Raw genomic sequence first — 27,741 nt, 5'->3', positions numbered from 1 at the left:
GCCAGGGAGCCGTCCGGCCTGAAGCTGACTCCCCCCCCCCCCCCGACGGGACAGGAAGTCCGCCACCACCATCTGCACCCCCGGCCTGTGGATCACCTCGAACTTAAATGGCTGGAGCGCAAGATACCAACGGGTGATCCGCGCATTGGGGCACGTGGTCCGAACAGAGAGTGAAAGGGCGCCCCAGCAGGTAGTATCGGAGGGCGAGGACCGCCCACTTGATGGCGAGACACTCCTTTTCAATTGAGCTGTACTTGCTCTCACGCATCGACAGCTTCCGGCTGATGTACAGCACCGGGCGCTCCTCACCCTCCACCTCCTGGGACAAAACGGCCCCTAGCCCCCTGTCCGATGCATCAGTCTGCAAAATAAAGGAGAGAGAGAAGTCAGGGGAGTGTAAAAGTGGCCCCCCACACAGTTCAGCTTTTACTTCTGAGAAGGCCTGTTGGCATTGCTCCGTCCACTGGACCGGATCTGGAGCCCCCTTTTTAGTGAGGTCGGTTAGCGGGCTGGTGACGTCCGAATAGTTAGGTATAAACCTACGATAATAGCCAGCCAGACCCAAGAACCGACTCACCTCCTTTTTGGTCTTGGGCCTCGGGCAGGCCGCAATCGCTGCAGTCTTGTTAATTTGGGGATGCACCTGCCCATGACCCAAGTGGAACCCTAGATACCGTACTTCCACCCGCCCAATCGCACACTTTTTCGGGTTAGCTGTGAGGCCCGCTCGCCTCAGCGACTTTAGAACAGCCCTCAGGTGTTCCAAGTGCCGCGGCCAATCATGACATGTAGGCAGCATGAGGGCGGAAGACCCTGTCCATAAGCTGCTGGAACGTAGCGGGCGCCCCAAATAACCCAAAGGGGAGCGTGACGAATTGGTGTAAATCAAACGGTGTGGAAAAGGCCATTTTCTCTTGGGATAGAGGAGTCAAGGGGATCTGCCAATATCCCTTGGTTAGATCCAGTGTCGAATAAAAGCGAGCAGCGCCTAACCGATCAAGCAACTCATCAATGCGAGGCATTGGGTATGCGTCAAATTTAGACACCGCATTGACCTTTCTATAGTCCACACAAAACCGGACCGACCCATCAGTCTTGGGAACCAGGACCACTGGGCTGCTCCAGTCACTGAGGGACTCCTCGATTATGCCCATTTCGAGCATGGCCTTGAGTTCATCCCGAACCACCTTTTTCTTATGTTCGGGCAACCGGTAAGGGTGGCTACGCACTACCACCCCCGGGGGCATTTCGATGTGGTGTTCTATGAGGTGGGTACGACCCGGAAGGGGCGAGAACATGTCGGAAAATTCCTTCTGCAACCTGGCTACCTCCGTGAGTTGGGTCGGCGAGAGGTGGTCTCCACAAGGGACCGGAGTGGTCTGCGATATCTTTTTTACCTCCAGCCCCAGCTCCGCCTTCTCTGGGATGACCGACGCCAATGCCACGGGGACCCCCTCATTCCAGCGTTTTAAAAGTTTGAGGTGGAATACTTGCAGTGCCCCGCCCCTATCTGTTCGCTTTACCTCATAGTCGACGTCCCCGACTCGCCGTGTGACCTCAAAGGGCCCTTGCCACTTGGCGACTAATTTAGAACTCGACGTGGGCAATAATACGAGTACTTTTTCTCCCAGCGTGAATTCTCTAAGGCACGTGCCCCTGTCGTACAGCTGGCTTTGACGTTCTTGTGCCTGCCGTAAATTCTCCTGTGTTAATTGCATGAGGGTGTGGAGTTTTGCGCGCAGGTCAAGAATGCAGTGGATTTCATTTTTACTCTGTGAAGGTCCCTCCTCCCAATTTTCCTGCAGCACATCCAGAATGCCACGCAGCTTATGCCCATATAATAATTTGAAGTGAGAAAACCCTGTGGAGGCTTGCGGGACCTCTCGTACTCCGAACAACAGGGGTTCGAGCCACTTATCTCAATTACACGCATCTTCACTAATGAATTTCCGGATTATGTTTTTGAGTGTCTGGTTGAATCGCTCTACTAATCCATCCGTTTGTGGGTGATATACACTGGTGTGGATGGATTTAATCCCCAGTAACCCATACAGCTCGCGCAGTGTGCGTGACATAAACGAGGTGCCTTGGTCTGTCAGGATTTCTTTCGTAATCCCGACCCGGGAGATAACACGGAAGAGCGCTTCCACAATACTGCGTGCTGAGATATTGTGGAGAGGCACTGCCTCCAGATATCGCATTGCATAGTCCACCAGAACTAAAATAAAGCGATATCCCCATGCTGACCAATCTAATGACCCGACAAGATCCATCCCAATTCACTCAAATGGGGTCTCGATTAGAGGAAGAGGGCGCAACGACGCTTTTGGAGTGGCCACGGGATTTACTAATTGGCATTCACGGCATGCCGCACACCACCGACGGACATCCCCGTGAATTCCTGGCCAATAGAACCGGGCCATTATTCGGGCTAGTGTTTTGTCTTGCCCCAAGTGTCCTGCCATGGGATTAAAGTGAGCCGCATGGAATATGAGTTCCCTATGGCTCTTTGGGATTAACAACTGGGTTACTTGTTCCTTGGTTTGAGTGTCCTGCGTCACTCGGTACAATCTATCTTTAATAATGGCAAAATAGGGGAAGGTTGGCGCCGCGCTTGGCTGAAGAGTTTGACCATGGATTACTCTCACTTGGTCAAACGCATGCCACAGAGTCTCATCTCATGACTGGTCTAAAGGGAAATCCCCAAGAGAATCCCCGAGAGAGGGAGGAGGAGAGGAGTGCTCCTCACTCTGACGTGGTGGTGACGCAGATGGCTCTGTGACAGCTTCTCCAGCCAATGCCACACCAGGATCTTCCCGTGACCTACTAGGGCAGGACCCACTGCATGTTAAATACTCCATTAATTCTTTAAATCCCAGCCAATCAGTACCCAAGATCAACGAGTGGGTAAGGCGAGGATTAACCACCGCCTTCATTTTATGCGTTTGGCCCCAGAATAGAATATGGACAGACACTAGAGGGTAATGGTGAACATCCCCATGCACACACAACACCTTCATCGCTTGTGCTCCCCCCAATGCCTCACCTTGCACCAGGCGTTGGTGAATTGAGGTCTGATTGCAACCGGAATCCACCAAAGCGTGATATGTATCCCCTTGAATACTCACCGGTATGTGATACATTCTGGCCCGATTGGGGGCGGTTTCTGCTGCGTCGGGGATCCAGATGACAGCCCCCACCTCCCTTGCAGGACTCTGATTCGGGAGACGCTCTGATTCCCCGCCGCGCCAGCACACCGGCCCAGGCTTTCCCTCTGCACTGGTGTTATGGGTGTCACTCACCTGAGGGGGAGACAACACAGACACAGAAGAGGGAGCTAGGAGGGCACCACGGGTGCGACGGGCCGGCCGGGGAGGGGCCAGCCGCCACCTTCGTGACAGGGGAACGGGGTGGGGAGGGGACAAGAGACAGGAGAGAGAAAGGGAGAGGGGGAAGAGAAGCGAGGGGAGGCGCCTCATCTGCCTGCTGTCAGAGCCGCCTCCAGATTGTCCTCCACCAGCTCAATGGCTCGTTCCAGTGACGCCGGGCGGTGACACTGGACCCATTCCGCCGTTCCTTCCGGAAGTTGAGAGATAAACTGCTCCAGTGCCACCAGATCGATGATCTCCTCGGCGTCGCGGTCTTCCGCCCTCAGCCACCGCCGGCAGGCGTCCCAGAGTTGCTGGCCGAATGCAAATGGCCGGCCGACCTCCTCCAGTGTCAGCATCTGGAAGCGCTGACAGTGTTGCTCCGGGGAGCGGCCGAGCCGCTGCAGGATGGCTTTCCTCAGGTCTGCAAAGACCAGCCGGCTGTCAGCAGGGATCTGCTGCGCTGCGAGCTGCGCCTTGCCAGTTAAGAGTGGGAGGAGGCACGCCGCGCGCTGCTCCAGTGGTCACCCCCAAGCCTCAGCTGTTTGCTCAAAGAGAGCGAGGAACGCTTCCGGATCGTCCTGCGGTCCCATCTTTGTGAGGGTGGCAGCAGCGGTGGCCGGCGGCCCTGCTGACGTGAGCCGGTGCCGGAATGCTTGGCGATCTTCCTGCTGGGACAGCATCAAGGCTTCGAAGCGCTGCTGCTGCTCCTTCCGGAGGGTGATCAGCTCTTGATGCTGGTTCTGTTTGGCGGTAGTGAGGGCAAGGATGAGCTTGTTGAACGGGGAGGACTCCATGGGGCGGTTCCCTTCTATGCGTCCCGGGTTTCGGCACCACTGTAGTAAACCCTGGTGTGGGTGGAGCACAGAAGCACGGCAGGCGAGAGTTTGTGTTTACACACATGCACTTTATTCGGCTTTTCAGCTTTCTTTCTTTCTTTCTTTCTTTCTTTCTTTCTTTCTCTCACTCACTCACTCACTCACTCACACAAGTGTTGTGGTCGGGGAGAGCCTCTTCTCTCCTCTCCCCCTCCCTTTATACTCCATCCCTGCAAAACACACACACACACACACACACACACAAATTGACATCAGGTGTAATGACCTAGCCACTTACCTTCCCTGACCCCGCCCTCCATTCACAGACTGCTGCTTGGCCACACCCCTGCTGCCACAGTCATGTATTTAGATAAACATCTTTGTGAGTTTTTCCATCATATGAGCATGATAAACATATTGACAGAAACTTTAAACTTTACACTTTCCTATGTGCCCACTGCCAAATAATATTATAGTTTGTATAGCTTGTCTAAAAAGTGGAGCATCTTGGCTTGACTACGAGATACAGTGTCTTGCAAAAGTATTCATTCTCCTTGGTGTTTGTCCTATTTTGTTGCATTACAAGAAAGAATTAAAATGGATTTTTGGAGGGTTAGCACCATTTGATTTACATTACATGCCTACTACTTTAAAGGTGCAAATTGTTGTTTTATTGTAACATAAACAATAATTAAGATGAAAAAACAAAAATCTGGAGCGTGCATAGGTATTTACCCCCCAAAGTCAATACTTTGTAAAGCCACCTTTTGCTGCAATTACAGCTGCAAGTCTCTTGGGGTATGTTTCTATAAGCTTAGCACATGTAGCCATTGGGATTTTTGCCCATTCCTAAAGGCAAAACTGCTCCAATTCTTTCAAGTAAGATGGGTTGCATTAGTGTACAACAATCTTCAAGTTATGCCACAGATTTTCAATTGGATTGAAGTCTGGGATTTGATTAGGCCATTCCAAGACATTTAAATGCTTTCCTTTAAACCACTCCAGTGTAGCTTTAGCAATATGTTTGGGGTCATTGTCCTGTTGGAATGTGAACCTTTGTCCCAGTCTCAAACCTCTGGCTGACTCAAGCAGGTTTTCCTCCAGAATTTCCCTGTATTTAGTGCCATCCATCTTTCCTTCAGTCCTGACCAATGTTCCTGTCCCTGCAGATGAAACATATCCCCACAGCATGATGCTGCCACCACCATGCTTCACCGTAGGAATGGTGTTCTCAGGGTGTTGGATTTGCGCCACACATGGCATTTCCCATGATGGCCAAAAAGATCAATTTTAGTCTTATTTGACCAGAGAATCTTCTTCCATCTGTTTGGGGAGTCTGCCACATGCTGTTGGGCAAACTCCAAATGTGTTTTCTTAAGCAATTACTTTTTTTTTCTGGCCACTCTTCCATAAAGCCCCACACTGTGGAATGTACAGCTTAAAGTGGTCCTATGGACAGATACTCCCATCTCCACTGTGGATCTTTGCAGCTCCTTCAGTGTTATCTTTGGTGTCTTTGTTGCATCTCTGATTAATGCCCTCCTCACCTGGTCTGTGAGTTTTGGTGGGTGGCCTTCTCTTGTCAGGTTTATAGTGGTGCCATGTTCTTTCTATTTTGCTATAATGGATTTAATGGTGCTCCCTGGGATATTCAAAGTTTGGGATATTTTTTATAACCCAACCCTGATCTATACTTCTTCACAACTTCATCTCTGACATATTTGCAGGTTTCCTTGGTTTTCATGTTGCTTGCTTAGTAATGTTGCAGAGTCAGGGTCCTTCCAGAACATGTTGATTAATACAGACATCATGTGACAGATAATGTGACACTTTGATTGCACACAGGTGGAGTTTAATCAACAAATTATGTGACTTATGAAGTGAATTGGTTGGACCAGCTCTTATTTAGGGGTTTCATATGAAAGGGAGTGAATACCTCATCTTATCTCATCTCATTATCTGTAGCCGCTTTATCCTGTTCTACAGGGTTGCAGGCAAGCTGGAGCCTATCCCAGCTGACTACGGGCAAAAGGCGGGGTAAACCCTGGACAAGTCGCCAGGTCATCACAGGGCGGGGTGAATACCTATGCACACTAAAGATTTCTGTTTTCATTCATTATCTCTAGCCACTTTATCCTGTTCTACAGGGTCGCAGGCAAGCTGGAGCCTATCCCAGCTGACTACGGGCGAAAGGCGGGGTACACCCTGGACAAGTCACCAGGTCATCACAGGGCAGGGTGAATACCTATGCACACTAAAGATTTCTGTTTTTTTTAATCTTAATTATTGTTTGTTTCACAATAAAACAACAATTTGCACCTTTAAAGTGGTAGGCATGTTGTGTAAATCAAATGGTGCTAACCCTCCAAAAATCCATTTTAATGCAGCAAAACAGGACAGACACCAAGGGGGGTAAATACTTTTGCAAGACATGGTACACACAAACCCAAAAATGAAAATTACTTCCCATGTATCAAACAAGCTTTAACCAAATATAAATTTCTATGAAATATGCTTATGCATGCAGTGTGCATATTTATTGGTGCTTGGCAGAAGGCTACATCTTTTTTTTTTTTTTTTTTGGAAAGTCAAACACCCATCTGAAAGACCTTGCTGTTGGGCCTCCAAAGTGCCAGCAGCAGATAAGGTTTTACGGTATTAACCTTCTGGAGCCAGAAGTGCAATTTTGCAAACCACAAAATCAACACAGGCCATGATGGACAGAAAAAGGGAGCAAGGGGAGAAAAGAAAGCAAGGTGTGTTTATGAAAGGCCTGGACAGTGAAGTGGCAGAGACCAGCACAAAAATGGATCATTGTACGTCAATTAATGCCCTGCATACGAATCTGAACCTGAGCAAATCTGACAGGCTTTTAATAGATCCTCAGTGTGTTTTAATAGAAAATGTCTTTTATTTGTACAGGAGTGAGACAGTGTCATTTCTGAAGAACATATAAACATGGGATAAATGTAATTATATTATTTTAATATGTATTTAATTACTTTATTATATTGTGTATGGTAATATCTTTTGCATGTACCTTTAATTATTACATATGTAAATGGTCAGAGAAAGAGCTCATTGCTCTGTAGCAAAGTTTACTTTTATTTTCCTTTATTTTAAAAAGTCAGACACAGACAAATGGATAAAGATATGTAAAGATAGTCATTTGTATCACAGTATAACAGACCTTTATTTCTCAGATTTTGGATTAAAAAAAAAGTTTTCCACGATGCATGTGTATGTGTGTGTATATACAGTACTGTACAAAAGTCTTAGGCACCCAATTTATTTCATACAAACTTTGTTATAGATTTCTATTTGATGACTTCTACATTATTGAGTCAGTACAAACACATTTTAGAGTTCCAAACATTTATTTTCCAGCACAAAATTAAATGTCACAGAAAGAAAAAAAAAAAAAGGTTGTATCTGAGCAGTATATTACGTAAGAGACCACTTTTCAGATAAAATAAATAAATAAATAAATAAATAAATAATGAAGGCTACTGGGTTTTGGTGCAAAATTAAGAAGCAAGTGTGACAGGTAAAGTGTCCAGAAGAACTGTGGCTGGTTCTGCAAGATGCTAAGTAAAACCTACAGCTCATTTCCTTATAAAACTGCACTCATTATACCTAAGACTACTTTTTTTTTTAAAGCAAAGGGTTGTCTCACACCAAATAATGACTTTGTTTCATTTATTATGGCTTACTGCTGTTTATAGTATTTTTTTAACATTGAAACATTTCATTATTTTAAGCCACTTTTGGTCTACAGCATTTCTTTACATGTGCCTAAGACTTTTGCACAGGACTGTAATATATATTTGTGTGTGTGTGTGTGTGTGTGTGTGTGTGTGTGTGTGTGTGTGTGTGTGTGTGTGTGTGAGAGAGATAGATTAATCTACCTTCAAATATATAATCACTATATACAGTATATCACCACCAACATTCAAAGTAAACATATTTTTGTCATGTTCATTTAACTTTATTACCCATACAAGATTACAGTCAGGCTAAAGTTATAACTCCATATTAATTAATAGTACAGAATTTCACATTTCCTTGATGCAGAGGAAGCATGTATACAGTCCATCAAGTAGTCATGATCCAATTATGGCCAGGTTGGATAAGAAAGGGATAAAAATGAGGGAAAAAATGGCCGCAAAATTTATAAACTGAAAACACAGCCGCTGTAACAAAACACCGAACCATCGAGCAAACGCAAATTCTGAAATCTTTAAAAGTGGGTCAGGGAGTTATAAATTCATTGCCTTTTAATAGACCATTCTCTCTGCAGGATTTTTGCTCGGTGCATGGTGCCATACCACTAAATGTGTGTGTGTGTGTGCTGTTTCATATTTCCCCTGGCTCTAAAACGAGGCCTCACTTTTTCTCCTCTGCTGCTTTTTATTGAGGCCACTACCTGAAGGCTGGACCTCTCTTTCGAACCCAAGACCTTAAATGAGAGAGTTTGCTCCTTTGTTACATTTCTTCCACAAGCACATTCACTTTCAGTGGAAGGTTTCTTTGGAAGACTTTGTTCTAACACTGTACATGGATTTCACATGTGATTAGGCGAGTAATGTATAATCAAACAAAGGGGTATTTCAGAATGTTCCCTCAAACTTCACATGTGAATTCAAGTACACTCTTACAGTTTATACAGGTTCAAACCAATGACATTTTTACTTGTTAAGCTACACTTTATATTTAAAGAGGCTTCTATTTTAAAAGTTTGGGATACGACATCCATAGATTGGAATTGTGACACTGCAGTGAAAGCTTGTCTCTCCTCAACACTGTCTCACCGATTCCTACATGTTTACACAGTATCAAATCCCTGCACCTTTTTTCTTGCTTCAATTAGATGCACTAAATCAGAATGTTGCTTGTTTTAGCTTTCCTCTCTTGATTTGGACAGACAGAGTCAATTACAATGTGATACTGTTCAGGTCACTGTGGGCTGCGGGCTGCTAATGAGCATACTCAGCTAGGGGCCGTCGTTCCATGGGTGTTCTACCCCAATTTGGACATAAGGCACTCTACTGTGCATGTGTGTGTGTGTGTGTGTGAGAGAGAGAGAGAGAGAGAGAGAGAGAGAGTGTGATTGTAAGTAAGTGTGTGGTCCGTGTGCATTTCCACATATCTCCTCGTGAACTTTGACACAATCCTGACTATTTGTACTTTTTTCCCCTCACATGTCGAGGTCAGGGTGCACACCTGTGGTCAGGTACCGTATAATCACAGTTTGGTTATTTTTTTCTGCTCTGATACACCTACCCAGTAATTAACACACACCTGATAATTAAATAACTTGTGAAACATTAACTTGAATGAAATTACTTATACGAGTAACACTTTAATATACAGTCCACAAATAAGCATGTATTATGACATATCTAATGCTTTCATGATGAATTAATCCTTCATCAATCCTTCATTATCAGGAAACAGTGAAGTGTATAATTTAACATCCTGTATTTGAGTATTTGAGTCATATAATAATAATAATAATAATAATAATAATAATAATAATAATAATAGTTAAGTGTTAACATCTTTTAAACTCATTCTATTATTAATATCATGACTTGCAGTCTTCAAAGGTCATTCACATTATGAAAGGTATATTTGAAAGAAAATTCTAGATGAACCTGATACCTTAGTTTATAAGTTATGTTCAAGCAGTTTGAGACAATTTTATTTTTATTTTATTTTCCAGCTGCCCAAATCCTAAACTAAACTCTAACACAGGATTATATTATCAATACAAATAAAAGATACAACTGTTTGATATTTATTGTTTTATTTATTGATTTCTAAATTGACTTTGACTTGTATTTCACTGTAGACAGTATGAACCCAAGATATTTCATGCTTTGTCTGGTCAACTTCATTTTATTTGTTAATATCCACCCATTCCTGCATTTCAGGTCTGCAACACGTTCCAAAATAAACTTGGAACGGGGCAATTTAGGGCTAGTACTGAGGTAAAACGATTAAATAATGATGTGATTTGAAACAGACGATGTCAACAGGTGATTGTAATCATGATTTGGTACAAAATCAGTATTCAAGAAAGGCCTAGTCTTTGAGGAGCAAAGATGGGCTGAGGATCTCCAGTTTGTCAACAGATGTGTGAGAAAATTATTGAAATGTTAAAAAAACAATGTTCCTCAAAGAAAGATACAAAGAGACTTGGATATTTCACCCTCTATTGTGCATAATATCATTAAATGATTCAAGGAATCTGGAGGAATTTCAGTGCATAAAAGGCAAGAGTACAAGGCTAATCCGAACACCCGTGATCTCTGATCCCTCAGACGCCACTGCATCAAGAACCATCATTCATCCATAGCTGATATAACCACACAGGCTCAGGATTACTTTGGAAAACCTTTGTGAAGCACTACAATACAGAGTTACATCCACAAATGCCAGGCAAAAAGGAAGCCTTACGTTATCTGTGTCCAGATGCGCCGTCAACTTCTCTGGGCTTGGAGACATCTGGGATGGATCATCACACAGTGAAAACATGTATTGTGGTCAGACCAATCAGGTCTTTTTTGTGAGAAATGGACACGGTGTGCTCCGATCCAAAGACAAAAAAGGACCATCCAGACTGTTACCAGCAACAGGTCGAAAATACACTGAGATTTTGGAGCAAAATTTCCTGCCTTCAGGACGACACCTTTTCCAGGGATTTTTCAAAAAGACAATGCAAAACCACATTCTGCACACATTACAAAGGTGTGACTGTGGAAAAAGAGGGTGCCTGTCCCTTCTGTCCCCAACAGAGAATGTGTGGAGAGTTTTGAAATGGAAAATATGACAATGAAATCAACCTCATACTGTTGCACGCCTTAAGCCCTGTTTTCAAGACGAATGGGACAAATTAACACCTGAAACACTTCATCACTTGATTTTTTCAGTCCCTAAACATCTTTTAAGTGTTGTGAAAAGTAATGGCAACATTATAAAGTGGTAAATGCTTTACTGTCCCAACTTTTTTTTTTTAATGTGTTGCAAGAATCAATATTGAAATAAATATTTATTTTGAAAAAAAAAATTAAAAATAAAATTAAATACATTTCATGAAGGAAAACATCAAATAGGGGGCGGCACGGTGGTGTAGTGGTTAGCGCTGTCGCCTCACAGCAAGAAGGTCTGGGTTCAAGCCCCGTGGCCGGCGAGGGCCTTTCTGTGCAGAGTTTGCATGTTCTCCCTGTGTCCGCGTGGGTTTCCTCCGGGTGCTCCGGTTTCCCCCACAGTCCAAAGACATGCAGGTTAGGTTAACTGGTGACTCTAAATTGACCGTAGGTGTGAATGTGAGTGTGAATGCTTGTCTGTGTCTGTGTGTCAGCCCTGTGATGACCTGGCGACTTGTCCAGGGTGTACCCTGCCTTTCGCCCGTAGTCAGCTGGGATAGGCTCCAGCTTGCCTGCGACCCTGTAGAACAGGATAAAGTGGCTAGAGACAATGAGATGAGATGAATGAGAAAACATCAAATAATGTGCTGTTGTATTGTTTTGTGTGCAATACAGGTCAACAATTATTTACAAGTCATTGTTTTCAGTTTCAATTTCAACATACAGTCCCAACTTTTTTCTCATCTGGGGTTGTACATAGTGTTATGTTTTCATCTGCGGTACAGTATGAAACAGTGAAATGACCTGCATGTCTTTAACTACTTTTATTAATGTATTAATATTTAACTGTCACAGTTATTAATGGCTATTGAAATGTAACTGATACAGTACTGTGCAAATGTAATGAAGTGCTGATGGCCTTCATTATATATTTTTTGGTCTAAAAAGTCATGTATTATGTTATTAAGTTACATTATTTACTGACATCAATAATTGCAAACCTTAAATTTTTACTCTTTTTTTTTTTTTTTTTACTGATGTAACAATGCCAGAGGCATGAATAAACATCTCATTTGTTGGAATTAAGTGTCTAACACTTTCGCACAGTATTGAATGACTAAGCTTCATTATTTCCTCATTATGAATTTGCATTTGGAAAGTATTAGGTGTGTCACCACAAAATGAGTCTAGGGTAGCAAAAGTTAATTTTGAGTTACAGCAATTTGAAAAAAGAGCGTGTCAAAAATTATCCACATACTGTTTTCTTTTTTAATTTTTGCTGTTAATACATTCCTTAATCTGTAATGTATCCATCACCAAAATATTGTACCGTAAAACAACCTATATATGTATATATGACTTTGTAGGCCAAATAAATATTAGTGCACCTTATAGTAAAGTATTACCAGTAACTATATATCCACAAATTTGTATCATTTGAATGTTGCTCACTGGTGGTTACTCCATTTCCTTTCTAGTTCTATAGGTCTACTTCATTATGATCTACAATGCTTCTTGTTAAGCAACACACTTGTTAAGATCAGATCAAGTCCTCATCAGGCAAAATCAAAGATAAATTCCTACTCACTAACACCACCCTCGGCATTGGTTATGAATGTATAGTATGTGTGCTTGTGCTGTATGTGTACTTCTGCTGCCTGATGTGATGCCAGTGCCAGATCCTGACACACTTCCAAACTCTTGTGGTTTCTCTTGCCTTCAGGACCTGCCTGACTCATCCTGCATGCTCTGTGTCTCATTGGAGCTTCTGTACTTGTGACTCACTTTCTGCTGCTGCTAATGGTCCCTTATGGATACTCTAAAGAGCTGCACTCCCCCCCCCAAAAAAAAAAAAAAACAGTCTGTGTATACATACAGTGTTCTCCATTATTATTGGCACCCATTGTAAAGATTAGTAAAAAGGGTTAGAAAAAAATCCACCTTTTGGCAAAGTAGCTTCATCTCACACTGAAAAAAAGAGGAAAAAAAACTTTTAATCAAAATACATTTAATCACAGTAAAACAAATCCCTCATCAATAAATAATTATTTTCAACAGAAACACTGTGAAGATTAGATTAGATTAGATTAGATTAGATTAGATTAGATTAGATTAGATTAGATTAGATTAGATTAGATAGAACTTTATTGAACCCTTTGGGAGGGTTCCCTCAGGGAAATTAAAATTCCAGCAGCATCATTACAGGATAAACAGAGAATAGAAAATAGAGAAAACTTCTAGATAAATTAAATTAAATTAAATTAAGTATTTACATATACAAATATAAAAAAGAATAAGATATGGGAAAAGAAGAAAGAAAAAGAAAAAAAATAGTCCAGCAAGAGAGGTATTGCACATTATATTGCACATTGCGCATTGTCCAGTATTGCTTTTTGTCAGGCTAGGCTAGGCTACTGCTCCTTCCCATCCTCTGTCCTCCTGTTACCCTTCCTCCCCCCCAGAGAGGAGTTGTACAGTCTGATGGCGTGAGGGACAAAGGAGTTTTTAAGTCTGTTAGTCCTGCACTTGGGAAGGAGCATTCTGTCACTGAACAGGCTCCTCTGGTTGCTGATGACGGTGTGCAGAGGGTGACTGGCATTGTCCATGATGTTCAGTAGTTTGTCCATAGTCCTCTTCTGTGCCACCATCACCAGAGTCCAGCTTCATGCCGACCACATGTATCACTATTATTGGCACCTCTGCATTTAATACTTTGTACAACCTCCCTTTGCTAGTAAAACAGCACTGAGTTTCTCCTATCACATTTTAAAGGGTTGGAGATACAGATCAGGGCATCTGAGACTATTTCTCTTTACACAATCTCTCCAGATCATCCAGAGTCCTAGGCCCTCTCTTGTGCTCTCTCCTCTTCAGATCACCCCAGAAGCTTGATTCTGTGGTCAGCTAACCATTTTTGTGTGGATTTGGACATGTGCTTCAGACCCAGTTTTAGTTTCCTGGCAGGGGCAGCCAGATTTTTATTTAAAATGTCCTGGTATTTTATGGAGTCCATGATGCCATATACCCTAACAAGGTTTCCAGGGCCTTTGGAGGAAAAACAACCTCAAAACATCACAGAACTTCCACCATATTTTACAGCTGGGATCTGGTTCTTTTCATTATAGCCATCCTTCTTTTTACACCAAACCCTTTTACACCAAACATTTCTGTAATATTTCAAATGTTTGTACCGTATGTTAAGTGTGTCCTTTGTTTTAAACGTTTTGTATGAGTGGACTCCACACCAAATCTACCTTTAGGTACAAATAAAGTTATCTAATCTAATCTAATCTAATCTAATCTAATCTAATCTAATCTAATCTAATCTAATCTAATCTAATCTAATCTAATCTAATCTAATCTAATCTAATCTCCACCTTGAATGTTTATTGCCAAAAACCTCCATTTTTGTTTCATCAGACCAGAGAACATGGTTTCAGTCAATGTTGTAGTAGTGTTTCACAAATGTCAGATGGTAACATTTGTAGTTAACTGAGGCTTTTTTTTTCCCCTGGCAGACCTGTTGGCATGGAGATGGCATCTGATGGTGGTCCTGGAGATTTGAAAACCTGAAGATTTTACATTTTCTTGTAATTCACCAACAGTGATCGGGGGGGCGTCTTCTCATACCCTCCTCCTCACTGTACATGGGGGCAAAATAAACTTGGGTTCTCTTCCAGGCAAGTTTGTAACAGTTCCAGTTGGTTTCTACTTATTTTTTTATTATTGCCCTAACAGTAGAAATGGACATTTTCAGGTGAGTAGTTATTTTTATAACCATACTCTGACTTGTGAAGGTCAACACACTTCTCCCTCGTTTGGTTTGTGTGTTCTCTTATCTTCCCCATGTTGATGGATGACGAAGGGAATTTGGCCTCTGTGTCACCTCATATTTGTCCCCCAGTAAAACAGGAAGTCATGGATTACAGCTTGAAAGTTCCTACACACTCCAATCAACTAAAAAAATGTACAATTTAAATGGGAAACATGCTTCAGTTACAATGTGTTCCCTAGAATTTACAGGGACGCCAATAATAGTGGCACGTGTTTTTGTTGAAAATAATTATTTCTTGATGAAGGATATGATTTTCTCTGTCTAACTGTTTCAATTAAAGGTTGGATTTTTTTTCTCATTTTGTTCAGTGTGAGATGAAGCGGCTTCACCAAAAGGTGGATTTTTTCTAACCCTTTATACTCATCTTTACAAGACGTGCCAATGATTGTGGAGGGCACTGTATGACTCAATATTGCTCCAGTGGATAGGATAATCTCAGCTGCATACATGAGATTTTAGTAAAGAACTTCTACCAGTAATCATAAAGACTAAAATACTAACCATAATATAATATAATACGAGTATTCTTTCAACACACTTGTTACTGTTTGACTTTACAGTACACTGTAGTAGAAGTGAAATGATTTACACACTATCTGGTGTCATCCAGATGAGAGTGGGTCCCCTTTTGAGTCTGTTTCCTCCCAAGGTTTCTTCCTCATGTCATCTCAGGGAGTTTGTTATTGACTTTGATGTGTGCATTAGGAATCTAAAAAAAGAAGCGATTTTGTATCAGTGGAATGTTAGAATATCATCTTGTTTTCTATATATCTTTTTTTATATGTGTACATCATGTTTTATGTAACTGATGTCTACACTTGCATGCTGTCCCTCCCTTTTTTAAGGTTCACGTGAATAAGCCATGACCTCTGTACACCCAGCTTTGTTTCTTTCTTGTGCTGCTCATTAGTGATAAGAGAGAACAGAATGTTCTGGTTTATCTGTTTTTACATTTGTTTCAAATTGATTCTTTCTTTTCTCCCCTCCTGTTTCTGTTCTTAGTGTGATAATCTTTGTATAAATATTATTCGATGATTATTAAACTTCTCATTTTCTCATTCACTCGACACTCTGCACAAAAGAGGACTGAGTTCTGAGTTTGAGCTTCAGAGATTTGAACCTGAGAGGAAAGCTATAAAGCTTCTTTGCCACGATGTCAATTGTTACAAATTACTTTACAAATATACTTACTTGGATTGAATTGAAATTGAATTATGAATCTAAAAGCCATCCAAAATGTGATGCTCATAATCATGAAATACAGTATTTGTGGTCATTAATAATTATCATTGCTCTTAGAAATGAGAAAAGATCCCTTTTATACAAAGACAGATTTTTTTTTTTTCTTGAAAGAGCTGTGTTGAATCAATATGTGCAATGCATGAATGCATGTCTGAGTGTGTGAGTAGGGGAGTGTGAGCTGCCTAACTGCTGGACAACAGAGATAATCACACTGCTGCTTGACATCCAGAAAGCAGAGACAAGGTGTCTGTTCACAATTAAATCCTAATGATGTGTACACAGCTTCAAATGGCCCAGAGCTAGCTTGTTCTGTGATCACTGTGTTGGTCCGCTTACACGCATCTGCTTAACAATTTCCAAAGTAAATGTCATGATTTTGTCTGGAAGGTATTGTTTTAGTGACAGAACGCAGACGAATGATGATCTGGTGTGGATGGGTCAGTGCTGAGGTTTCTGGCATGGATGATGTGCTTGGTGGATTTTGCTTTAAAGCTTAGTGTCCTGTGTTGCCTGGTTACTATAGTAACAAACAGGCTTCCCATGTCCATACTGGCCAACTATATTATAAAAACTTTGCCCCTTTTTTAAACAGACCACATGTTCTGCTATTTATTTAGATCAGTCCCTTGACATGGCTCTGCTGATTTATTGGGAAAGAGAGGAGTTGCTTTGTGGAAAGTCAGATACTGGAAAGAGCTGTCAAGCGAACATTTAACACTCATGTTCTGTTCAAGACTTGGTGATAAATGCACTGTCTATGGCTATGAAATTAATGTCACAAAATAACCAATACATGATGTATTCTTCTAAATAATCAGCCAAATTAACAATACTTATGGAACTAGATACACAACTAGAAAGTTCATTCTCTAAAGAGAATGCAAAGGATTGCACACGATGCAGAAGACCTTTAACATTGTGTGTGTGTGTGTGTGTGTGTGTGTGTGTGTGTGTGTGTGTGTGTGTGTGTGTGGCCTTTGTCTGAACAGGCAAATCACAATTAATGCAACTTTTGCATCAATCCAATTTAACGTTCATGCTAATTTCGTACTACTGGGAAAGAAAAAGAAAGATGGAGAATAACACTGAAGGAGGATTTCAGTGGTGGGATAGTAAGGTAACCAGAGCCAATCCATGGGACAAGGTGGTAATCCACACACATACACAAGGACATACACACATAAAAGCTAAATTGTCTTTGGGAAATGGAAGGAAACCAGAGAACCCTTAGGAAACTCACATGAACAGAGAATGTATGAAACTCAGGCTACATCCACACGACAACGGCAACGAGATGTTATTTAAAAATATACCGCGTCCAAATGGACAACGATCAGTAAAATATCAGGTCCATATGGCAACGCAACGCTTGCTGAAAACGATGCAATACACATGCCACACCTCTAGGGGCGCTGTAAGACGGTCCCTTCGGAGACACCAGAACAATAGAAGAAGTAAGGACGCATGCGCATAAACTATTATGCGCGAGACTTCATATTAGCCACAAAGTCAGGAAAATCTGTTCGTAAAATTACATTATAATGACCAAATACAATGAAAAGTATTTTTCCAGTCTCACCTGTGAAAGGTAATCCCATGTGATCTTGTTTGGACGGCAAACCTGTTGGTACAGTTAAAGGCAGCTAATCTTTATTCTCCGCTTTGACCTCTCCAATATGGCGGCGAGGATGACGTATGATTCTACGCGGAAGGCGGCGTCTTTAATGGTCCGGAATAAATTGAATACTACACGTTGATGGATTAATTTGTTGTTTCTCACCTGTGAAAGGTAATCCCATGTGATCTTGTTTGGACGGCAAACCTGTTGGTACAGTTAAAGGCAGCACATGAATCTTTATTCTCCGCTTTGACCTATCCAATATGGCGGCAAGGATGACGTATGATTCTACGCGGAAGGCGGCGTCTTTAATGGTCCGGAATAAATTGAATACTACACGTTGATGGATTAATTTGTTGTTTCTCACCTGTGAAAGGTAATCCCATGTGATCTTGTTTGGACGGTAAACCTGTTGGTACAGTTAAAGGCAGCACATGAATCTTTATTCTCCGCTTTGACCTATCCAATATGGCGGCGAGGATGACGTATGATTCTACGCGGAAGGCGGCGTCTTTAATGGTCCGGAATAAATTGAATGTTACACGTTGATGGATTAATTTGCTCCTCTACGCCCTTTTTGAGGAATGTATTGTTGGACTTAAATCAACATCTGAAGAGGTGAGATCGCTCCTTTTTTCCCTATTTTTGTTGGCGGGATTGACTCTGCCCTAAGGGCAGAGTCTCTCTCTCTCTCTCTCTCTCTCTCTCTCTCTTCTCTCTCTCTCTCTCTCTCACTTTGCACCATTACACAATAAATATTCACAGTGAAAATATTTTGTAAGCGCGTTTCATGAACCAAGTTATAGGATTTGTTGACAACTCGCATCGCATCGCAATGAGAAGATCATTGGCACTACTGGTGTTAAGAATCAGACCATTTCATAAATGAATATTTTGCTGTAGAGCTGCAGTGTTTGTACAATTGCATGTTTTTGCTTCACTATTACTGTCACTATTCTGCTTCTTGCATTACTACTGTGAACTAACACTGAACATAATAATAATAATAATAATAATAATAATATCCAAGCTCGTGTTTCACTCTCACTAGTGCTCTGTAAGGCTTTTTCCTGGTGATATTCTTTACACTTCTACCCGGCGTGAAGCACTCACAGTCATGTGGTTGTGACGTCATCGTAAACAAATCCGTTCTACTCATCCAGACGACTTCACAACGGCAACGTTGCCAGATCTTTCCACTCTGGAACCCGTTCTCAAAAAGATTGCGTTTTGGGCACCCAAAACGCCGGTGCCGTGTGGACGCCAGGCCTAAACGATAAGCAATTGTATCGGAGTCACCTGAATCCGTTGCCGTGTGGACAGGGCCTCAGACTGGGATCAAACTGGGAAGCCTCAATCCATGACATGGCATTGTTACCTGATGTACCACCATACAGCCATTGTAAAATAAATCTGCTTTCTTTCAAATGTGGTTTTATGTTCTTTGGAGTAATTGAGCCAAGCACATTTCATGATGGAAAAATAATTTGACTGTTTTCCACTTTTAATCTATACGAATGATTTCAAGCCAAACAGAACAGATCATGACTAATCAAAATCGAGCCAAGTCAAATGTTCTCCTTCTTATTCCCCTCTCTTTCTCATTCTCTCTCAGCTAAGTACAGGTGAAGTCACTGGGATGCATGATGAATTGTCTTTAATAGCACAACTCTTTCTGCTGAGTAAAAGGTTTCGTCCTGGTCAGAAGCAGCATCACTCACCTGGTTCAGACCCACTGAAATTCACGACTTCACATCACACACAATAACAGCACTGATGGCTTGAGTAATAGCCATGGCGGCTGTATCCTAATTGGGAATTAAGTGCTCTTTGTAGAGGATTTTGTGCTGAAGCAGACAGTGAGTCTCCAGACAGGCAAAGGAAGTCAGGCCAGCCATTATGGAACTTAATAAGTATGAATTCAGGAGGGAGAGGGGTTATATATGGGCTAGGTTGACAGCAAAGGGACTCCTGGATAGGTATGTTGGGTAAAAACAAAATTGGTTGGATTTGACTCTCAGGCAACCATTATGAAACTTTCATGTGTATGAATTCATGAGGGAGAGGGGTTATAAATGGTTCAACATAACATAATACTGACCTCTGGGCAAGTGTGTTGGTTAAAAACAAATCTAATTGGATTTCATTCTCAGAACATAACCATCAAACAACAGCAATGAGAATATCCATTCATATTTTGTTCATACACACTGGATGTTAAATTAGAGGAACCAGTTTCACTCAAGCTTCTATGTGACCTGTGAGAAGTTCTGTACCCAGCCTATGTATTAAACAGAACCACGTGTCCTCTGGCCAATTCTTGTGACCAAACGAAACATGACCTGATACAACTTTTTTTTTAAAGGATTAATGTTCCGTTTAACAAGATGTTCAGTGAACTTAAGTCCTCTCCGCTGGGTTACGTCGGTGCCAGGACTCCTGCCCTAGACCCTGGACACAATGCTGGGTGTGTAAGGGTGTGAGTTAAGAGTTAAGGTCAGTAGTATGCATGTCAGGAATTGGGGATGAATTAACACACACCAACAACACACAAATCTTCTGGGATAAATCAAAGTCCAGCCCAAGTGGGTCTTTATTCCACAAAGGTCTAGATCTTATTTGTAAAGACCATGTCATGAACAAAAGCAACCATTTTTTTGGCAAGCTGAGCTACAGGACATTTTATAGATGTTAGCACTGAGTTGTATGACATGGCAAGTCATTGCATGTTTCTTGCAGTGCAATGATACAAGTGTGGGTGTTAGAAGGGTGAAAAAAGCAGAAAGGACAAAAAAAACAACTTATTTCACATAGAATACTGGTGGAGTAAGGGAGTGGGTAATGTTTTCTTTGGACAGCAAATGGCTACCAGATATACTCAACAGGCTATGTACTCTGGTTATATTTATACAGCGTATTACATAGACATGTCTTGTTAGAAGCAATCAATCAATATCTGATTCACTGCTCTGACTCTTAAATTACCAGCTTTGTTGTTAAATTACCAAGATTTCCCATAGTTTTACTGACTAACATAATCATATTTTGTAAATATCAAGAAAGTTAGAATTTGATGCCTGCAACACACTCAAAAAAGTTGGGGCAGAGGCAAAATAAGACTGAAAAGTTTATTGGACATTCAAGTAACATCATTTTGGAAGATTCCACAGTTTAATTGGTAACATGATTGGATGTAAAAGGAGCACGCACCAAAGGCTCAGTCTTTGCAAGCAAGGATAGGTCGTGGCTCACTCCTCTGTGCCAAAATTCATGGGAGAATCATTAGTCAATTCACAAAGAACATTTCTCAATGCAATACTGCAGAGAATTTAGGTCTTTCAAAATCTACAGTACATAATCTAGTGAAAAGATTTAAGGAGCTCGGAGACATCGCAGTGCGTAAAGGGCAAGGTTGCAAACCACTGTTAATGTGCGTGACCTTCGAACCCTCAGGTGGCATTTCCTGAGAAACCGTCATGCTAATGTGACAAATATAGTCACATGGGCTCAGGAATACTTCGAAAACTGTCGTCACTTAATACAATCTGCCGCTGAATCCAGAAATGCAACCTGAAAATGTATTATGCAAGGAGCAAGCCATTCATCAATTCTATGCAGAAACGCCATCGTCTTCTCTGGGCCCAGACTCATCTCAGATTGACTAAAAGACAGTGGAAATGTGTGCTGTGGTCAGATGAGTTCACATTTCATCTTTCTTTCGAGAAAACCAGACGTTGAGTTCTCCATGCCAAAGGTAAGCATGACCATCCAGCTGTTCTCAGAGAAAGGTGCAAAAGCCAGCATCTGTGATGGTATGGAGGTCCATCAGTGCCCACAGCAATGGTGATTTGCATGTGTCTGAAGGTACCATTGATGTGGAGGCATATATTTGGATTTTAGAGAGACATATCTTGTTATCAAGACAACATCTCTTCTTGGGAAGTCATGCTTATTTCAGCAGGACAATGGCAGGCCTCATTCTGCACAGGCTACTACAGCGTGGCTTTGTAGACATAGAAGGTGTGTGCTTGACTGGCCTGCTGTCCAGCTCTCTCTCCTACTGAGAATGTATGGGACATCATGAAGAGGAGAATTGGACAGCAACCACAGACTGTTGAGCAGCTGAAGTCTTGAATCAAGCAAGAATGGAGAAAAATTCCAATTGCAAAACTGCAATAATTAGTATCCTCAGCTCCCATATGATTAAAAAGTGTTCTGAAATGAAAAGGTGATGTAATACAATGGTAATAATGCCTCTGTCCTAACTTTTTTTTTCGAGTATGTTGCAGGCATCAAATTCTAACTTCATTTATATTTACAAAATACAATTAAGTTGGTCAGTAAAACTATTGAAAATCTTTTCTTTGTACTTTTGTCAGTTGAATAAAGGTTCATGTGAAGTAACAAATCTGAGATTTTTGGTTTTATTGTATTTTGGAATCTAGCCCAATTTTTCTGGAAATGGGGTTAATCGCGCCTTCACTTTTATTGATGTAAACGTCACAATGTGCACCCAGATCAGGTTTTGGATGCCTAGTAATTTTCAAATGGAATGAAATAACAGTGTTCTCCCAATGTTATTCATTGTAGCACTTTAGATATCACAGTTATGCATGACCAACCCTTGTTCCTACCTGTTGTCAAGCAGTACCAAAAGCTTAACACTTACCTCAGACTATTCTGGGTCTTTATTAGAATGACTGCATGATAACACCTTACTCTGATGAGTATCATTCACAAACTCACATATGTGATTCATCTTTGTTTGTTGTTTTTTTTTCTTTTGTAGATGTTGGCAATGGTGTTACTCAGTTACTCATTTATTTCTCTCGAGTAAACACTTCAATGCTTCCAAGGAAACCTCTTTTCAACATCTGAGCTGCTCATTTCCCTGAATAGTGAAATGTGTGTTTGATTCTCAGTTTTGTGTGTGTTTGCGGGCAGTCAAGTGATTAGTTAAATAGGAAATAAGTCTTCATAATGAAGTACAGACAGGGTACAATAACAATGTATGGATGCATACAGTTTTTTACAATAGGTATACATATGTAGTGTAGCGACTTGCTAATTGATTGATTGATTGATTGATTGATTGATTGATTGATTGATTTTTATTTGTTTGTTTGTTTGTTTGTTTGTTTGTTTGTTTGTGAAAAATGACAATGAGTCATTTGGGAGCTTAGAGCATCTTTTATTATCAGTGAGCTGAGCCAAATGAACTGACTCACTGAAAAGAACCAGGATTCCCATCACTACTGCACTAAATATTAGCAAAGCTGTTGACATATGATAATATGACTAGAATTATATGACGATATAATATTTCAATAATGTGTTTGTGTACATACAACTGCAAGTACATAACTACATTATGATTGGCACTCTTTACAGCAAGCTGCAAAACAGTTTCAAAATAAGGATGGCAACAAAAATCTTGAGGAAAGACTCAGCTTAAATATTAAAAGTATGATTGTATACACACAATCATATTTTTCTGAAGTTTATAATTGGCATATATTTGAACACAAAAATAAACCTACAATAAAGGATTATCCTTAAGGCTCTACATCCTTATCAATATGTGAAGAATAAAATATGTATGCAGCACTTTGGGCTGTGTTGTTATTGAAGAAGAAGAAGAAGAAGACGACATGAAGCATGGGATGGCTGACAGCTTTTTTAAACTAAATGAGACCAAGATGGAAATTTAAATTGTTGGACCTCTGGAAGTAGCTAAGAATGTAGCTATGAGCCCACTTTCTGTTTATGTCAAACCCTACACTAGAAATCTTGGAGCTTTATTTGACCCTGATCTAAAATTCGATAAGCACATCAATGCCGTTGTGAAGTCGTCTTTTTATCATCTTAGAGTATTAAGAAAGTGAAGCACATGTATTTTTTTTAAAGATTTAGAAACAATAATCCATGCTTTTATTTCTTCTCACTTAAATTATTGTAATGCACTTTATTTTGAAATCAGGCAGTCTAATTTGTCCCAGTTACAACTGGTGCAAAATGCGGCTGTACATCTACTGACATAAATAAATAAATAAATAAATAAATAAAAATCTTGCCACATTACCCTGATTTTAGCCTCATTACACTGGTTACCAGTTAAGTTGAGGATTGGATTTAACATTTTATTGTTTCATTTTAAAGCTTTGAACAGATTGGCCCCACAATACCTCACTGGTCTCATACAGCCCCACTGTCCTGGTAGACCTCTGAGGTCCTCCGAAGGTGCTTCTGTCCATCCTGGAGAGTAGTTTGAGACGAACAAGTGATTGTGCTTTCTGTGGAACAAACTACTGCTCTATGTCCAAACAGGCCCTACCACTGAATGTTTTAAAACATGGTTAAAAACCTATTTGTTTTCTTTGGCTTTTTAGTTGCTTTATGTGCTTGAGATGTGTTTTATCTCTCTGCCATGTTGTATTGTGGATATTCATTTATGTACTATTTACTTTACCCTCTTTTTCTATTTATTTGTTTGTTTGTTTTCTATATTTTTATCTGTTAACTCTGGAAAGCACTTGGGTCAACCATAGTTTGTTTTAAAAATGTGCTATATAAATAAAGTGACTTGACTTGATTTGACTTGAAGAAGACTAATTTATATATCAGCTTTCTCACACCCTGGGTCAACAGAAAAAAAAGCCTCAATGCCACTGAGCAACATGACTTGGAACGCCATGCCATGGAGCCACAGTATGAACCACTCCAAACGATCATACTAACTCTCCACCATCAACAAGGTAAAGATCGGTCTCTATAGCAAGCAGCCAGAAACACATCACACATCAAGGCCTGGGGAAGACCAACACTGGGTTAAAACTGGGGCTGGAGCTCAACCACAACCAGCTACCAGTGGACAATGGGACAAAAACATAAAAACAAACATTAAACATAAACACAAACACTTGTTTTAAAAAGAAAGAAAGGAAAGAAAACGCTCTGGTGAAAAGAAGAAAAAAAAAATCAACATTGTGGTGGTATGATGTGTTCAGATGGATCCCAACCTCAGATTGATTATATTCCTGTGACAGCACACCCCATGTTTTATTCCACTTATACTTTACAAAGTGTTGACCATACAAATAAACATCTTCAAAATAAACTTCCCTGTATCAATAATTACACATTATCTAATCTGCTTATGTACATTGTTCATTATACAAGTATGTGTAAGTTGGGACTATAGCAAAATAAGATCAACTGTGAGCTACTGCTCACTTATGTATTCCCCCGCTCTCGCTTATATCAGAATGTAAGCAATCGAAGGAATAGGAGACTTATTATGAATGTTGACTTCAACAAATAATTACCTCCGCCAAGGAGGTTATGTTTCGGTAGCGTTTGTTTGTTTGTTTGTTTGTTTGTTGGTTTGTTGGTTGGTTGGTTTGTCTGTTAGCAACATTATGGGAAAAGTTATGAACGGATTGCTCTGAAATTTTTTCCAGAGGTGTGACTGGGCACAAGTAACAATCCATTAAATTTTGGCGGTGATCTGGATCCCGGAATTTTTTAAAGGATTCTTGGTGGAGGTCTGCGCTCTCCGAGTGCTTTTCTAGTTAACAATGAAACAAGTAAGTAAAGAGCAGTGTTCTCATCTCATCTCATCACCTCTAGCTGCTTTATCCTGTTCTACAGGGTCACAGGCAAGCTGGAGCCTATCCCAGCTGACTACGGGTGAAAGGCAGGGTACACCCTGGACAAGTCACCAGGTCATCACAGGGCTGACACATAGACACAGACAACCATTCACACTCACATTCACACCTATGGTCAATTTAGAGTCACCAGTTAACCTAACCTGCATGTCTTTGGACTGTGGGGGAAACCGGAGCACCCGGAGGAAACCCACGCGGACACGGGGAGAACATGCAAACTCCACACAGAAAGGCCCTCGCCGGCCACGGGGCTCAAACCCGGACCTTCTTGCTGTGAGGCGACAGCGCTAACCAGTACACCACCGTGCCGCCAGAGCAGTGTTCTCCTCAGGAATTTCAAATAGTATCCTGGTAAACTGTCATTTTGAAATAGCATTTTGCTTCTTGAAATAGCATCAAAATCCACCGTATATGTTTACCTCCGCCAAGGAGGTTATGTTTTCGGTAGCATTGGTTTGTTTGTTTGTTGGTTGGTTGGTTTGTCTGTTAGCAACATTACAGAAAAAGTAATGAACGGATTGCTCTGAAATTTTTTCCAGAGGTGTGACTGGGCACAAGTAACAATCCATTAAATTTTGGCGGTGATCCGGATCACCTTCTGGATCCCGGATTTTTTTAAAGGATTCTTGGCGGAGGTCTGTGCTCTCCGAGTGCTTTTCTAGTTTGTAAATACATTCAGTAGGTAAACAGGAAGTCAGTGTGCGACAGACCTGAAAACGGTACACATGGCATAGAACCCCAAGCTGAAGCTCATTACCAAATATCAAGCAGTTGTGATTTGGAGTTGCTGAGAAAAGTGTTGAGAAAATTTTGTAAATCCATCTTATATGGGTTTGTAAATACATTCAGCTGGTAAACAGGAAGTCGATGTGCGACAGACCTGAAAACGGTGTACATGGCATAGAACCCCAAGCTGAAATTCATTACCAAATATCAAGCAGTTGTGATTTGTAGTTGCTAAGAAAAGTGTTATGAAAATTTTGTAAATCCACTGTATATGTTTCGTAAATACATTCAGCTGGTAAACAGGAAGTCGATGTGCGACAGACCTGAAAACGGTGTACATGGCATAGAACCCCAAGCTGAAATTCATTACCAAATATCAAGCAGTTGTGATTTGTAGTTGCTAAGAAAAGTGTTATGAAAATTTTGTAAATCCACTGTATATGTTTCGTAAATACATTCAGTTGGTAAACAGGAAGTCAATACATGACAGACCTGAAAATGGTATACACAGTATAAAGAAAGAAAGCACAACTTTATTCATCACACACTTGTGAAATTTCCTCTCTGCATTTAACCCACCTGAAGCAGTGAACACACACATGCACAATGAGCACACACACACATACCCAGAGCAGTGGGCAGCCATGCTAACAGCGCCCTGGGAGCAGTTGGGAGTTAGGTGCCTCGCTCAAGGGCACCTCAGCCCAAGGCCGTCCCATATTAACCTAATCGCATGTCTTTGGACTGTGGGGGAAACTGGAGCACCCAGAGGAAACCCATGCAGACACAGGGAGAACATGCAAACTCCACACAGAAAGGCCCTTGCCAGCCGCTGGGTTCAAACCCAGAACCTTCTTGCTGTGAGGCGACCGTGCTAACCACTACACCACCGTGCTGCCCACGCTGAAGTTTGGTACCAAGTACCAAGTGGCTATGATTTGTGGTTGCTGAGAAAAAGGGTGTTTCAGACGGACGGAAATATGGAGATACGGACGGACAGAGGTAGACCAGCATACCCCCCCCCCCCGGAGCGGGAGCATAAAAATATGCAACAACTTCTGACTATTCTCTAAAATGCCCCAATATGCATATTCATTATAGCAAAACCAAACAGCACATGCTATTTTGCTCATGTTAAAAAAGACTGAATCCTCCACACACCCTGGTAGTAAATCAGCTTGAACATTTTTGTGCGGTGTAATCAGTTTTGTGTGTCTTTTACACATTCAGATGAGTTAGTCAGGGCTATAGTGTTGCTAAGGCCTTATTAAGTCTGAAATACAAGCTTTCTGACCTGTGAAACACTACTGCAAGTTATTCACAGTTCATTTATTAATGAGTGATGGGTTGCTTTTGAATGCAAAATAGATTTGGTTTGAACATTTCTCATGAGATGGTGCTAGGATTAAGAGAGAGAGAGAGAGAGAGAGAGACTCAGGTCCAATCAAGAAAATAACAGATTGCATATAGATTAAGTTGTTGTCCACTTTGGAAATTTAGTGTACGTTTGTTTCTTATGAGGATAGATCCATTTTGTTTTGCGTGAGTTGTCATGACGTGGTTAGCACAACTACTTGCACACATACTAAACC

The sequence above is a fragment of the Neoarius graeffei genome, chromosome 14 (assembly GCF_027579695.1).
Source record: "Neoarius graeffei isolate fNeoGra1 chromosome 14, fNeoGra1.pri, whole genome shotgun sequence".
Lineage (NCBI taxonomy): Eukaryota > Metazoa > Chordata > Actinopteri > Siluriformes > Ariidae > Neoarius > Neoarius graeffei.
This window is presented reverse-complemented; position numbering follows the sequence as displayed.